The sequence below is a fragment of the Pinus tabuliformis genome, chromosome Q (genome assembly GCF_031772625.1).
Source record: "Pinus tabuliformis cultivar Carrire ecotype Pingquan chromosome Q, CPIR1, whole genome shotgun sequence".
Taxonomy (NCBI): Eukaryota; Viridiplantae; Streptophyta; class Pinopsida; order Pinales; family Pinaceae; genus Pinus; species Pinus tabuliformis.
The window spans coordinates 697157219-697169286 of NC_142296.1; the positions used below are offsets into that span (position 1 = coordinate 697157219).

Consider the following 12068-nt stretch of genomic DNA (forward strand, 5'->3'; position numbering starts at 1 on the left):
ATCTATTATAACCTTTTTGTGATTTCACTATGAGATATCAAGATAATCAAATATCAAATAAAAAGTAAAGCGTTTACATCTTATTTTAAGATTTGGATCTTCAATTGTAACCATTCTTATAGGGCTTCAAAAAACAATTCAAAGTGAGGAATCGATCAATGGGTTGAGCCTTTTGACATAGCATTTATGTATAACCATCGTGCCCCAAAGATGACACACGAGTTATGACAATCACAAAATTTGAACAAAGAAGCTCATCACTCACATAACTTTATATAACACGAACTTGCCAAGTAAACCACTGAAGAGCACATCAACCCTTCTTTAACTAATTAGACATGAATATGAAAAATAACATAGACCCATTTTAAAGGTTACGAAGGTTATCCTTAAGACACTTCTAAAAACCAAAATGGAATTAAATTTAAAAAGGAATTTACATCACATTCCATAAATTAACATTATTAAAAATAGTGGTGGCAAGAGTAAGAGAGGTGATTCTTGGCCCCCATGGAAAAACTGGGTCTCAATATGTATGGGGATTGGGATCAATCACCAATAATCAAGCAGAGTTCCTCGCTCTTTTGGCAAGTTTAAATCAAACCATCGAAAAGAAAATTATGATTTGGTGACTTAATGATAGTGATCCGGCAAGTATGGGAGGCTAAACTCAAAGAATTATGATATTTGGTGACTTAATGATAGTGATCCAAGTATGGGAGGCTAAATTCAAAGAATTATGATATTTGGTGACTTAATGATAGTGATCCGGCAAGTATGGGAGGCTACACATGGCCCTAAAGCGATGCACTCTCCCATGGAGTTGAGGATCCTTCTCCAACTTCAGCAATTTGAGCAAGTTGTTCTCTTTCATGTAGTAAGAAATTTAAATTCCATAGCAGATATATTAGATAACACAACAACAAGGTTGTCTCACGGGATTCTCTCCCCATTGCCAAGATGTTTTCATATAGCATAAAGGAACATCAAAATCAATTTATAAGCATTTAATATGGAGGAGAGTTGAATATTTTATGAAGCATGCAATCTGTCGGTGAATTATTGTATTTGATTTGAGGGCCTCAATCCTTCCCCATGGAGTAACCTTGTCGCCTTAGCATTAACACTTGGCTCATGTACTTAATCTCCCTCTGCCTGGTGTTTGTTTTAGATGAGTCACGAGTGTTGGGTTTTGTTTAATTAGCCGACTAAGAAAGAGGCATTTAATTTGCATCACACCGGGGCCATTTCTCTATTTTCTTCATAGCCAGTGTTATTTTCAGCGGAGAATTCAAAGACATTTTCTCTTGGGGATTCCAATCCAACATTCAATGGAGACTGACCAAGATCACAGAGCTCATGATGGTTCCCACAGTTCTGGTAGCGGGATCCTCAGGTTTGCGTCCGTCTAATAAGTATTTATATCCTCCTCTGGGCTTTAAACATTGCATGGTATGGTTAACATCTCAATGTTTAATCAAGCACGTCCTTGCAAATTAGTGTTGTTGGGTAATTTTGCCATGGCAAACATGGGTTCCTCCTTCACATAAAACCAAATCTGTAGACATCAACGTAATTCTGGATAAGGTTCTCAAGGTTATGAAGAGCATGCAACTCCCCTTCAAGCAGAGACAGGAAGCTGAGGAAAAGGCTCGCAATTCTCTTCAATTATTAACCAATTCTAAGCTCAAGCTAATGCCAATCAAAATTGATCACCTCCAGCGTGAATTAACAACAAAACTTGCACCCAATCACAGCAAAATGGAGGAGATCGAGGATTTGTTTGTTGCCAAGCTTCAGCTGGCTCAAGTGGATGAATCCAGAGAAGAAACAATGAGGAAAAGAGGAAGGTCAATCCAAGCTCGAAACCAGCCGACTCTGAAGGTGTGCCTTATGGAATTTCACCTTTTGATCCTTAGTTTCTAATGTTGTGTAAGTTTTGTATGTATTTAGACATCTACTTCAAGATATATAGTAGGCATCTATTTAGATATACTACAAAAAAAAAATGTCATAAGCATAGATTGTGTGTATTAGACTTCACAGAGCAAGATTTTGACGTAGATTGTGTGTATTAGACTTCACAGAGCAAGATTTTGACGTAACTTAATGAATTATGTAAGAGTTATGGCCCATAATCCAGATTTTGTCACCTATAACCACTCCTTCGAAAAACAAAAAAAAAATAACATTATTAATTGAACACTACATTAAAGGGCTAGAAATTCATAAATAAAAACTCTTTCCCTCAATGAAATGCTAACCCTTCAACCTTTCAAGTTTGTTTCCAGTGTTTTATTTCTTACAGTATGGTATCACAAAGCATTTTATAATTATTCTCAACATTCTTTGTTCATATTTAGATAAAACACCAAAAGAGTGTTGAGTGTAACTAAAGGGCACCTCCAAAAACACTTATTTCAAAAAGATGGTCCGAATATAACTAAATGGAACCTCTAAAAGCAAAAGTGTGATATCTCGAATTTTTTTCAGAATTAAGTAATTTTCACGATGATTCTTTCAAAATATCAAAAATTTCATATAATGAAAACTGCAATTTCAAAATAAACTCAAATTTGATATAGTGACAAATTGCAAATTTTGTTTCAAATAGAGGTAACGACAAATTTTCAGGTAGCTTATTTGCAGACTGAATATCTTCATTATATCAAGCACTTTGATGTTGCTATTGGATTAGACACTAAAATCAGCCTACCAGGGGAACAGGGTGACAGCCTACCAGACACGCTACCGTCTCATGGACAGACATTTCCCTTTCCATGATTGGGAATGAATACAGTTTTAATTGTAAATTTATTCTGGAAAATGTTGACGTACCGAGCTCAAAGTAGGACGGACTGGAGCTTATTTTAAAGAATTTGATGGATTTACATATATGGCTGTTCAGTTTAGTGACTAAATGGAGAGTTTTTAACATTTTAGAAAACTCAACATATTTTGTTCTGGTAAATATTGATGTACTGAGCTCAACGTGGGGTGCGCTGGAGCTTACTATACAGATTTTGATGGATTTATATATGGCTGGTCAGTCAGGACCTTCTGTGCAGTTTAATGTCTAATTTGTATTCCTGCCTTTGTCAGACTTTATGAGACTTATCGACAGATTTTGATGCTGCTAGCATAGGCCTTCAAACAAATACAAATGGGAGTATTTAACTTTTTGTAGAAATATCCCGCATATTTCTCTGTTAGGCACTCGTTGCATACAGAAAAACATATTTTATGTTGGGCACCCGTTGTATACAGAAAAACATATTGCTTTGTTAGGCTAAAACCATCTGGTTGGAATTACTCGGTTGTGATTAATGGAAGAGGAGCAAAATTATTTGCAGTTCCAAATAATTAGCAGGTCGTAATTGGGGATCTAAAATGCCATTATCAGTGATGAAAGAAGAAAATTAATGGGGGGGTCAATTATGTTGATAACAGGAATTTCTTGTATGCCGTTCACTGGCAGCTGATCAAAACCTTTTGTTACATATAATGAAAAATATAACGCAAATCAACCGCAACTCAGTAAGACAGTAAATTCATTGTTGGTAAAAGCGCTACATCTAATTAAATGAAAAAAAAAAACCGACTTGGTATGAAACACTTCAGAAGGTGACTCTAGAAATACAGGTCCTCTTAGACCAGAGGATCTGAAATGATAAGCACATTTCAGGATGGAAAGCTTGGCTAACAACTAAAAGAAATGAAAGCTTCTGCCCTAACCACTAATTTCCCCCAAAACAATCAAATATTTCAGACAAACCGTGAGCATGCTTCAAAGGAGCTGCATACATACAGCAACACCTCCGCCATTTGTCATCAGTTATCATCATCAATGAATCCTACTATAAACCCCAAATCTTAAACCTAGAAAACACCAAAAAATGTATGAGCTTTTTCCTAAGAAGTACGGCACAATCTAAACCCCACCGGAACATGATGATGGGCACAATTGCATTATTTCTCATACGAAAGCACCCGTCGTCTGTTCGGGCAGATATACAGGCCAAACTCAAAAGGCAAGCATCGCCATTTAACGAAAAATACATAAAAGGGTAAAACTTGACTCAGTTAAAGCCGTCAGAAATTTTAAGGGTTTTCAGCTCCGGCGAATGCCCTCTGAAGACCATCGTGAAAAACAAGTTGTTTTCATCATACGGCGGTTAACAATAATAAAACTTGTGACCTCTCAGACAAATGCCTCATTTTGCATCAAGTATTATGCGCATCAGACTCGTCATCAAATTTGGCATCACGGAGAATCACATCAACAGTTTACTTCAAGCATCCAGAAAAACAAATATAGAGCATGAGCGAGATCTTACCTCTGCGGCTTGAGATTGGGATGAAAGCACTGCTCCGCACCCAAATATAGAGAAAAGGGCGACTCAGGCTAGGGTTTTAGATTAGGGTTTACCATCCATGGTTGCCAATGGTTGCGTTAACCTCGTAAACGAATGTTGGTCACATGAATGAAACGACCGCAACAAGCATATGGTATTCAATGGAACGATTAACTCATTCTTTGCGTCATAGTTATTTTTATCTTTATTATTAACATTTTGAAGTAAAATGTTATTTTATTGATTTCTTCATTTTTGAGGGGCAATTGGCAATGACGAAATATTGTTTTGAAGTATAACGTTATTTTATTGATTTCGGGGTAAAAATTATAAAATATATTTGCCAATGAGGAGAATTAAAGAGAAGAATTATGGTTGGCTATTACTCATAAACGTAGGTGGACTTGTCATGTTATTAGTCCCTCCCTGCCCTGAGGGCGGGCACGGGCCAGTTAGATGCTTGCTATTAGTCAAAACATCAAAACCAAAGTTTTAAGACAAAATTTATTGTCCACCCTATTACAACCTATTAAATCTTCGCATTGTTTTTGTTAGCCCATCAATAACTTTTACATCTTATTTGGCCTCTTCTCGAGGGAGAGAGGCACAATAATAATCAGGGGTAGAAAGTATTATTTTCTCAAAATTTTCTTCCGATAAAGTAATGCCAACATTAATTCTAAAATGTTCTCAAGCATTTTATGTTAAGTAAAAATATTGTTCACCACTAAACTATATTGTAGGCTTGTGTGCCTGCCATCGCTTCTGCCTACCTGCCACCACTTCTTATGCCTGCATGTAACAGGTGTCACCGCTTCTGTGTTATACACTTGACAGTGTTGTGTCATACGCTTGAGCCCTCTATCCCCACATGCTCAATGCTCTGCAGTAGTAGTAGTTTGCTCCTCTATCAAAAAGTAGTATTAGTATGCTCCTCCGTCAAAAACAAGGTGTGATCCCTGTGTCTCTACTACTCTGTCTAATGTGGTTCCCAGTGGTATGGTCTAATATGAGGTTATTCGGTTGGAGTCACTCTAACGTTGTGGATGATCTCTGCTAAACCGAACGAACGAAGATTCATTTGGGTAAGCATAACACATATCTGCTCTAGAGAAAAACTTTTCCTATCATGGGTTATGGTATTCCTGCAAAATTCTGTTTTCCTTCTTTAGAACACTCTCAAAGCAACTCTATCATTTTTTTCAAAGAAAAATAATTGTCATAGCAACTTCTCCACACAAATACAAAGTAAAGTTATAACCCATCTATGCTTAAAGTTGAGTTAAACGTGACAAGAAATTTGCTCTAGTCTTTTAAGCGAAATTTAATGGTTGTATTTCTCTTGAACGACAAAGTGTTCATGGGCATTTTATCATATTTCCTGTTATTGCAATTCATAAAAGCCTAGAACTATAACAAACACAAGATCTTGATAAAATGAAAATTGTAAAGTTTACTTACAAACTATCCGGCATCTAGATACCCACCTGAATCTAGGCTCAATCTCTGAACTCGTTCGCTTGAGACCACTCATAGCAGGCATCGTTGGGCTTTTGAAACGTCAAATCTTGTAGGCATATTGTTGGTGGAGTTTATGAGCTTGAGACGCCAAGCTTGCATTCATATTGATGCAACTCTGTATTATTTCTTTTTTTCTTGACTTGATGTTTAACAAATATGAATACAAATTTCATATGTCTATCGCCCCCTTTTTGTTATGTGGTGAATTCTGCGATTGTTAAAACAAAATCAACAAGTATGAATACAAATTTCAAATCACCAGCCATTGAAATCAAGTTTTTCTCCATTGCTTGAACCTGTTCTAGCTAGTCAGCACATGCCTTCTTCTCGTATTCAATGGTAGTTAGGTAATTATTCATTCAACACTAGAATGCAAAAATACACTCATCATATTAGGAGTGCTTTGCAGGTTAGAATTACAAAACAAATCAAAAAAGAACTTTTCAAAACAATTTGGGAATTCAAATGTAAGAAACGCAAAATAGGTATGACATGCATATGAGCAGTTGCATAATATTATAAATGAACATTTGAATAGCTACAAGAACTACAAGAAGTTTACTACCTTGCTCATTGTAGCTCCTGATGCAGGCTTTCTATCTCTGCCCTCATTGCACCCAACTGCTGCATATCAACTCGTGCTCTTGCCAAATCTTGTGGGAGTGCTTGCACTTGAGCTGTCAATTCTTGCCTTGCAACACCCATCTTCTGATTATCTGCACACAACTGCATAAGTTCATATTTAATTGGCTCATTCACACTCAAATCCGCTTCTAGCTTCATGGATTTGTCAAACAACTCTCTGAGTTGGTGCTCTTTATCAGCCTGCATGTTACCAACTACATGATTCAAGTGTTGCAACTCCTGTTGCGCGACAGCAAGTTCTTGTCGTAAAGTTACATGTATGGCAGCAAATTGTTGGTTCTCTACAAGAAATCCCTGAATCTCTTAATGTTGAGTCGCACTCTTCTCCTCTAATAGTGCAGGATGTGGAGGTAGAGGGTCTGGTCTTCTTCCATAGGGTCCATCATAAATCTCATCAACAAGGGCAGGGTGAGGTGGCAAAGGCCGTGGGACCCTAACATAAGGGTTGTTTAACATAAGGGTCGTCTTGTATAGGAGGCATAGCATGTGGACCGGCCTTAAGGCGGTGTGTAGGTAGGTGATTTATTCTAGCCATTATGAAAATTTGAATCAATCCCTTTCCTGGTTCATGAGATGAACAACCAATTATTGAATAATTGTTATACCAAGCATTTTAAAATCCATAAATATCTTAAATATTCAACCTCCTTCAATTAAATTTCGATCTATCTTCTGTTTAAATCAACTTAACTAGAAGGTCCTATAGACCAGGGTAGGTTACGAAGGATGTTTACAGCACAACGGTAAACAAACAAAAAATGATGCAGAGGGTGGAACCCAACTAGTGACAAGCAAATACAGGAACAAGCAATTATTGCTGGTCCCTAAATACCAAATGTCACTCGATAAAAAAAAGACAACTGCAATAATTGACAAAGAAAAACTTCATCTGCAATTTTTCAAAAGTGCTTCATCTATAAACAAGATGCATTACATTGCCCCAGAATATCTGAGGCATGTCAGAAGCAGCTCATTTGTCGCTCATTTTTTAGCAAACCATTGAAACAAGCTCTTTCCTCTAGCTAAACTATTGCATAAAAGACAGTGCTCTGATGTCAAAGACTTGCGGTACTTGCACCTGGCCCCAAAAGCTTATTTGAGATTGTGGGAATCACTAAAGCAACGTTTATGGCTTGAGATGCAACCATATATAGCACTAACAATGTTCAACACCTAGCCACGACCGCAAAGGTGATTGTGTAGCATGTAATAAAATGTGTAGCAACAAACAGTGACATGCCATGTGCTAACAATTTAAGGACAAAAATAAACTAGGGTCTATTTCTAGTCAAATTAATAAAGAATTCAAGCATTTCAAACCAAGTAGCAAAATCAGAACTTTGGTCCGGAAACATTCCCCTTTGCAACAAGTGAGCACTAAGATGCTCAAGCTGAAAAGCAATCGACGTGATCCTGCGAGGCTCAAGCATCGTGCCTTTGCATTCAGATTGCATTGGATCATTTATTGTTACTCCATTTCCTGTACTCTACTACAGATATGGAATGGGTGGATCCACACTTGCCTACGCCATCGAACTGCTGGAAGGGATGTTGCTAAATCGACTTTAATGGCTTCAACTAGATCGACCGAGACTAGATCTGCTTGTGGACTATTTCAAAATGAATATGAAACCATTCAAGGGGAAGCTAGAGCTTTGGATATAAATTCATCCATGTATTACATGCTATGTTATGGAAAATAGGGTAATGTGCATGCTGTGTTCTAGAAAATATGATCATGAGGCAAGTGGCCCTCCTGAGGAGCCCACATGGTTCCACATGTTTCGTTGTTTAAATATTTGTTTCCACATGGCTTAAGTTCGTTGTCTAAATATTTGGTTCAAAATTATTTGAAAATGAATTTGGTATACTTGTCATAATACAATCTTATAATGTCTGCATGAGACACCTCATCATAGCAACCATATATACTTGGCTCGCATACGATATCAGCATGGATATGTTGAATCTATCTACAGTTGCTAGTTGCAGGTGCTTATGCCAGAGCTGCTAGGTTCAAAACTCTGCTTGCTTGGTTACGACTCCGCCTGGTTACGACTCTGGATGGTCTCGTGCCTATTATGTGGTCATGTTCATATATGATCTCGCATAAAGATGTTCAACTTGTTGGCTATTCTACTATGGTGCCATCGACATAGATATGTTCTGCCCATGCAACAGACTTCATTGCAGTCAGACACCCACTTATGCAAGTGTCTTAACTATAGATTTGGAATTATGGAGCTTGCAAGGACCACGTGTTGATGCCTTCTATTTATTCTACCCACTTGGTTTTAAATTAATAAGATTTGACTCGGTCAGCATAGTTGAGTGCGAGAATTCTATGTTTTCTAGTACTGTATTGGTAGATCTGGAATTATGGAGCTTGCAAGGACCCATGTGCTGGTGCTACTACCTTCTATTTATTCTACCCACTTGGTTTTAAATTAATGAGATTTGACTAGGTCAGAATAATTGAGTGCAAGTATTCTAAGTTTTCTAGTACTGCAACGTACACTCCCTATTTGGCAAGAACTTGTTGCTTAACAACCATCCTTGTTAAAGGAAAAATATGGCATTTGAAATGATTTATTAGTGTTTTGTGGGGATATATTTATATTCTTGCTGGATATATGTATTATCAGTTTTGAATTGTTAATTTGTTTTTTTGTATTTAAGAAAGATGAAAGAATACTAATTAAAAATAATTTTGAGTTTTACTTTAGGATAAAAAATGGTTTTAGTCTAAAACTAGCATTTGCACCAGATGTTGCAAAGGAAATGTCGTAAGGCATAAATTCGAGAAGCATTGTGACATATAAAGAATCATTGAAGATGAAAATTAGTAGGTGAAGGGTAAAGAGCTAGTACCCAATGCTCATTGCATTAAATAGGTCTTGTTCTTTTTGGAAACATTTTGGCTATGACATTTGGCCAAAAAAAACTTCCCATTTTTAGCAGGCTATGGAATGACTTCAACTAGAAGGAGACAATATTGGATACTATTGCAGGTATTGAGGAGCAAAATGTTGTCCTCATTAGTAAGATGAATAAGGGCAACAAGAAAAGAGGAACTACGAAGGGTTAAAAAGGGAAGAAAGAGAAGCCAGGTTCTTGTAACCAGGGAAAGAAGGACTTGAGCCACATCAAGTGTCAAAAGTTTGGGCACTTTGCTTCCAATGTCATCAAAAGAAGGGGAAGGGCAAGCAACAGTGCTAGAAGTGACTTGCAAGGAGTGAAAAAGCATTAGCTCAAGTGGATGAGCTTTCATCCATTCTTGAGATACACTTCTCAATGGTCTCATGCCTGTCATCTGACATCATGTCTGATGTCAACTGGTATATGGACAGTGGAGCTTGCAAACATACACCTCTAACAAGAGTACCTTTAGTAGAACTTGGTGATAATGTCAAAAATGAATTCCTTTAGTCATCACCAATGTTCATGATTTCAGTGAACATAGACTTGTTAATCACAATCTATGGTGATTACGATTTCAGAGTATACATGCACCTGATAATTGTGATCTATAATCCAACAAAATGTTTTGCCTAAAGGCAAAATAAGTTTGAGTAAACATGTTATTCCTTTTTGCAAACTTTTTAAAACAATTTTTTTTGGTTTTCATACATTACTGTACATTATTCAAACCTGTGTATTAATCCGCGCAACGAATCTTATTACCAAATTTTCCTAATTTTTGGGCCAATTCACCAGAATTTGGTAACTATGATATAAACATCATTTGAACATTATTTTACAACAGGTTCGTACATCAAAATTCGACCCCTCCATTATTGTAATAATGAATTCTGATGTGGGCCTGGATTTGTGTTCAGTGATAACTTATAACACAGACTATGCCAATTACTTTGTTCGTCCTTTGAAGTTTTCAAATCCAACATTATAAAATAGACAATTTTGGCAACAAGGGTATTCAGAAACAGTTCAAACTATTGATTGTTAAATCCAACCTATCGATTATTGTAATAATGGATTATGATGTGGAATAACCATCTTTTTAATCAAGGAACGCGCTGTGCTGCGTTCGATTAGGTTAGAGATCAGCTGCCGCCGCCGCCATGGCTGCTCCAGGGGGTGCGGAGATCTCTCCCACCCCTCCGATATCCCCAGCAGAAGCGTTTAGACGCATAATTTCGCAGAGAGGCAAACCCCGAATTCATCCTGAAGTCCCGAAATTTATAAAAAAGTTGGAAGAAATCCCAGAAATAGCTTTGCCAGAAGATCAAACCATCAAAATCGCCCTTGCTTTGGCTGACAGAGGTTTAGTAGGGCAATTTATGGGCCGGTGGCCATCCTCAAAATCGACCGATGAATGGGTGCAAAGAAACTGGAGACCTCTCCTCCCCAACAATGTGATCAGCTATGCGGTTGGAAGGGCTTCTTCATCTTCGAATTTACTACCAAAGAAGACCGAGATCTGGTGTTCAGAAACGGTCCATACTTCATGGGAAACCAAGGCCTCTTCCTGAATAAATGGACGCCCGATTTTGATCCCTCAGTTGATGTCCCAAAGGAGGTCCCTGTTTGGGTCCGGCTCCCCAACCTGCCAATACACTGCTGGAGCTTTCAAGCTCTGCAAAAGATAGGAAACGGTTTGGGCAGATTCATAGACAAAGCTGATAACAAGGGCCAATACACTTGCGCCAGAATATGCGTGGAAGTTGATCTAGAAGCTGGGTTACCGGAAGCCATCAAGCTTTCAGTGGGAGATTGGCACCATTACCAGAAGTTGGACTATGAGCAACTGCCATTCAAATGCAGAATCTACCATGAGCACGGCCATTTTCAACGAAACTGCCCCAAAGCACCTTCAGGGGACAAAGAGGAAGAAGAAGGATGGAAGGAAATAAAAAAGGGAAAGGTAGTCACAAAGCCGAATGAAAAAAAGCAATCAGGATCAAAGGTAAATCCCCAGATCAATGACAAGACCAATCCAGTCTCACATGAAGGCCCAACCTCCTTTGAAAAGGGGGAGACTTCAGAGAAAAATGAAGAAACGGAAGATCAACCAAAGAAAAGGAAGGACACCGAAGAAGAATCAAATGTCCAACCAGTCAAGGCAGATCAAGGGGACAAAGCAGGCAATGATGAACACATAAGTCTTGCCTCTGAATCAGTGGAAGATTCAGAAGAAAGAGACTCCGAATCAGACAGCACACAAATAACTCCCATCAAATCGACTAGGGGCCGGAAATCCAAGAAAAAACAGAGAGAGGAGATAACCTACATGGATGTTCTCCAAGGTTCTCAGAAAACCCTAAAAGGAATGATGAACACAAGATCCGGGCGCAAGCATAACAAGGCTCCAAAAGGGCCACCTCCCCCCACTCCAATAAATAATGAAATACGTCTCGTGGAATTGCAGAGGATTAGGTAGCAGGCTGAAAGAAGAGGCTCTGAAAGATATTGTGAGAATGCACATGCCTGAAATCTTTCTCATCCAGGAGACAAAACTGGAGGACACTCTTCTCCTCCAAACCAGCAAAACCTTTTGGCGCAAAGGCCCTGGTAGAGCTGTCAGTG

General features: G+C 38.1%; 1 long non-coding RNA gene, 1 other non-coding gene and 1 pseudogene across 2 annotated transcripts; all 3 read right to left on the minus strand.

Annotated features, from left to right (window-relative positions):
- Window positions 1-3536: 3536 nt before the first annotated feature.
- LOC149221453 (uncharacterized) lies at window positions 3537-4505 on the minus strand. The gene is made up of 2 exons (XR_016249368.1): window positions 4338-4505; window positions 3537-3879 (listed from the first exon to the last, which is right to left on the minus strand). It is a non-coding gene; the product is annotated as an uncharacterized LOC149221453 (long non-coding RNA).
- On the minus strand, window positions 4197-4273 carry LOC149221454 (small nucleolar RNA SNOR75). The gene has a single exon (XR_016249995.1). It is a non-coding gene; the product is annotated as a small nucleolar RNA SNOR75 (small nucleolar RNA).
- A 1565-nt stretch (window positions 4506-6070) lies between the features above and the next one.
- LOC149221455 (protein FLX-like 1 pseudogene) lies at window positions 6071-7056 on the minus strand (annotated as a pseudogene).
- Window positions 7057-12068: the final 5012 nt, after the last annotated feature.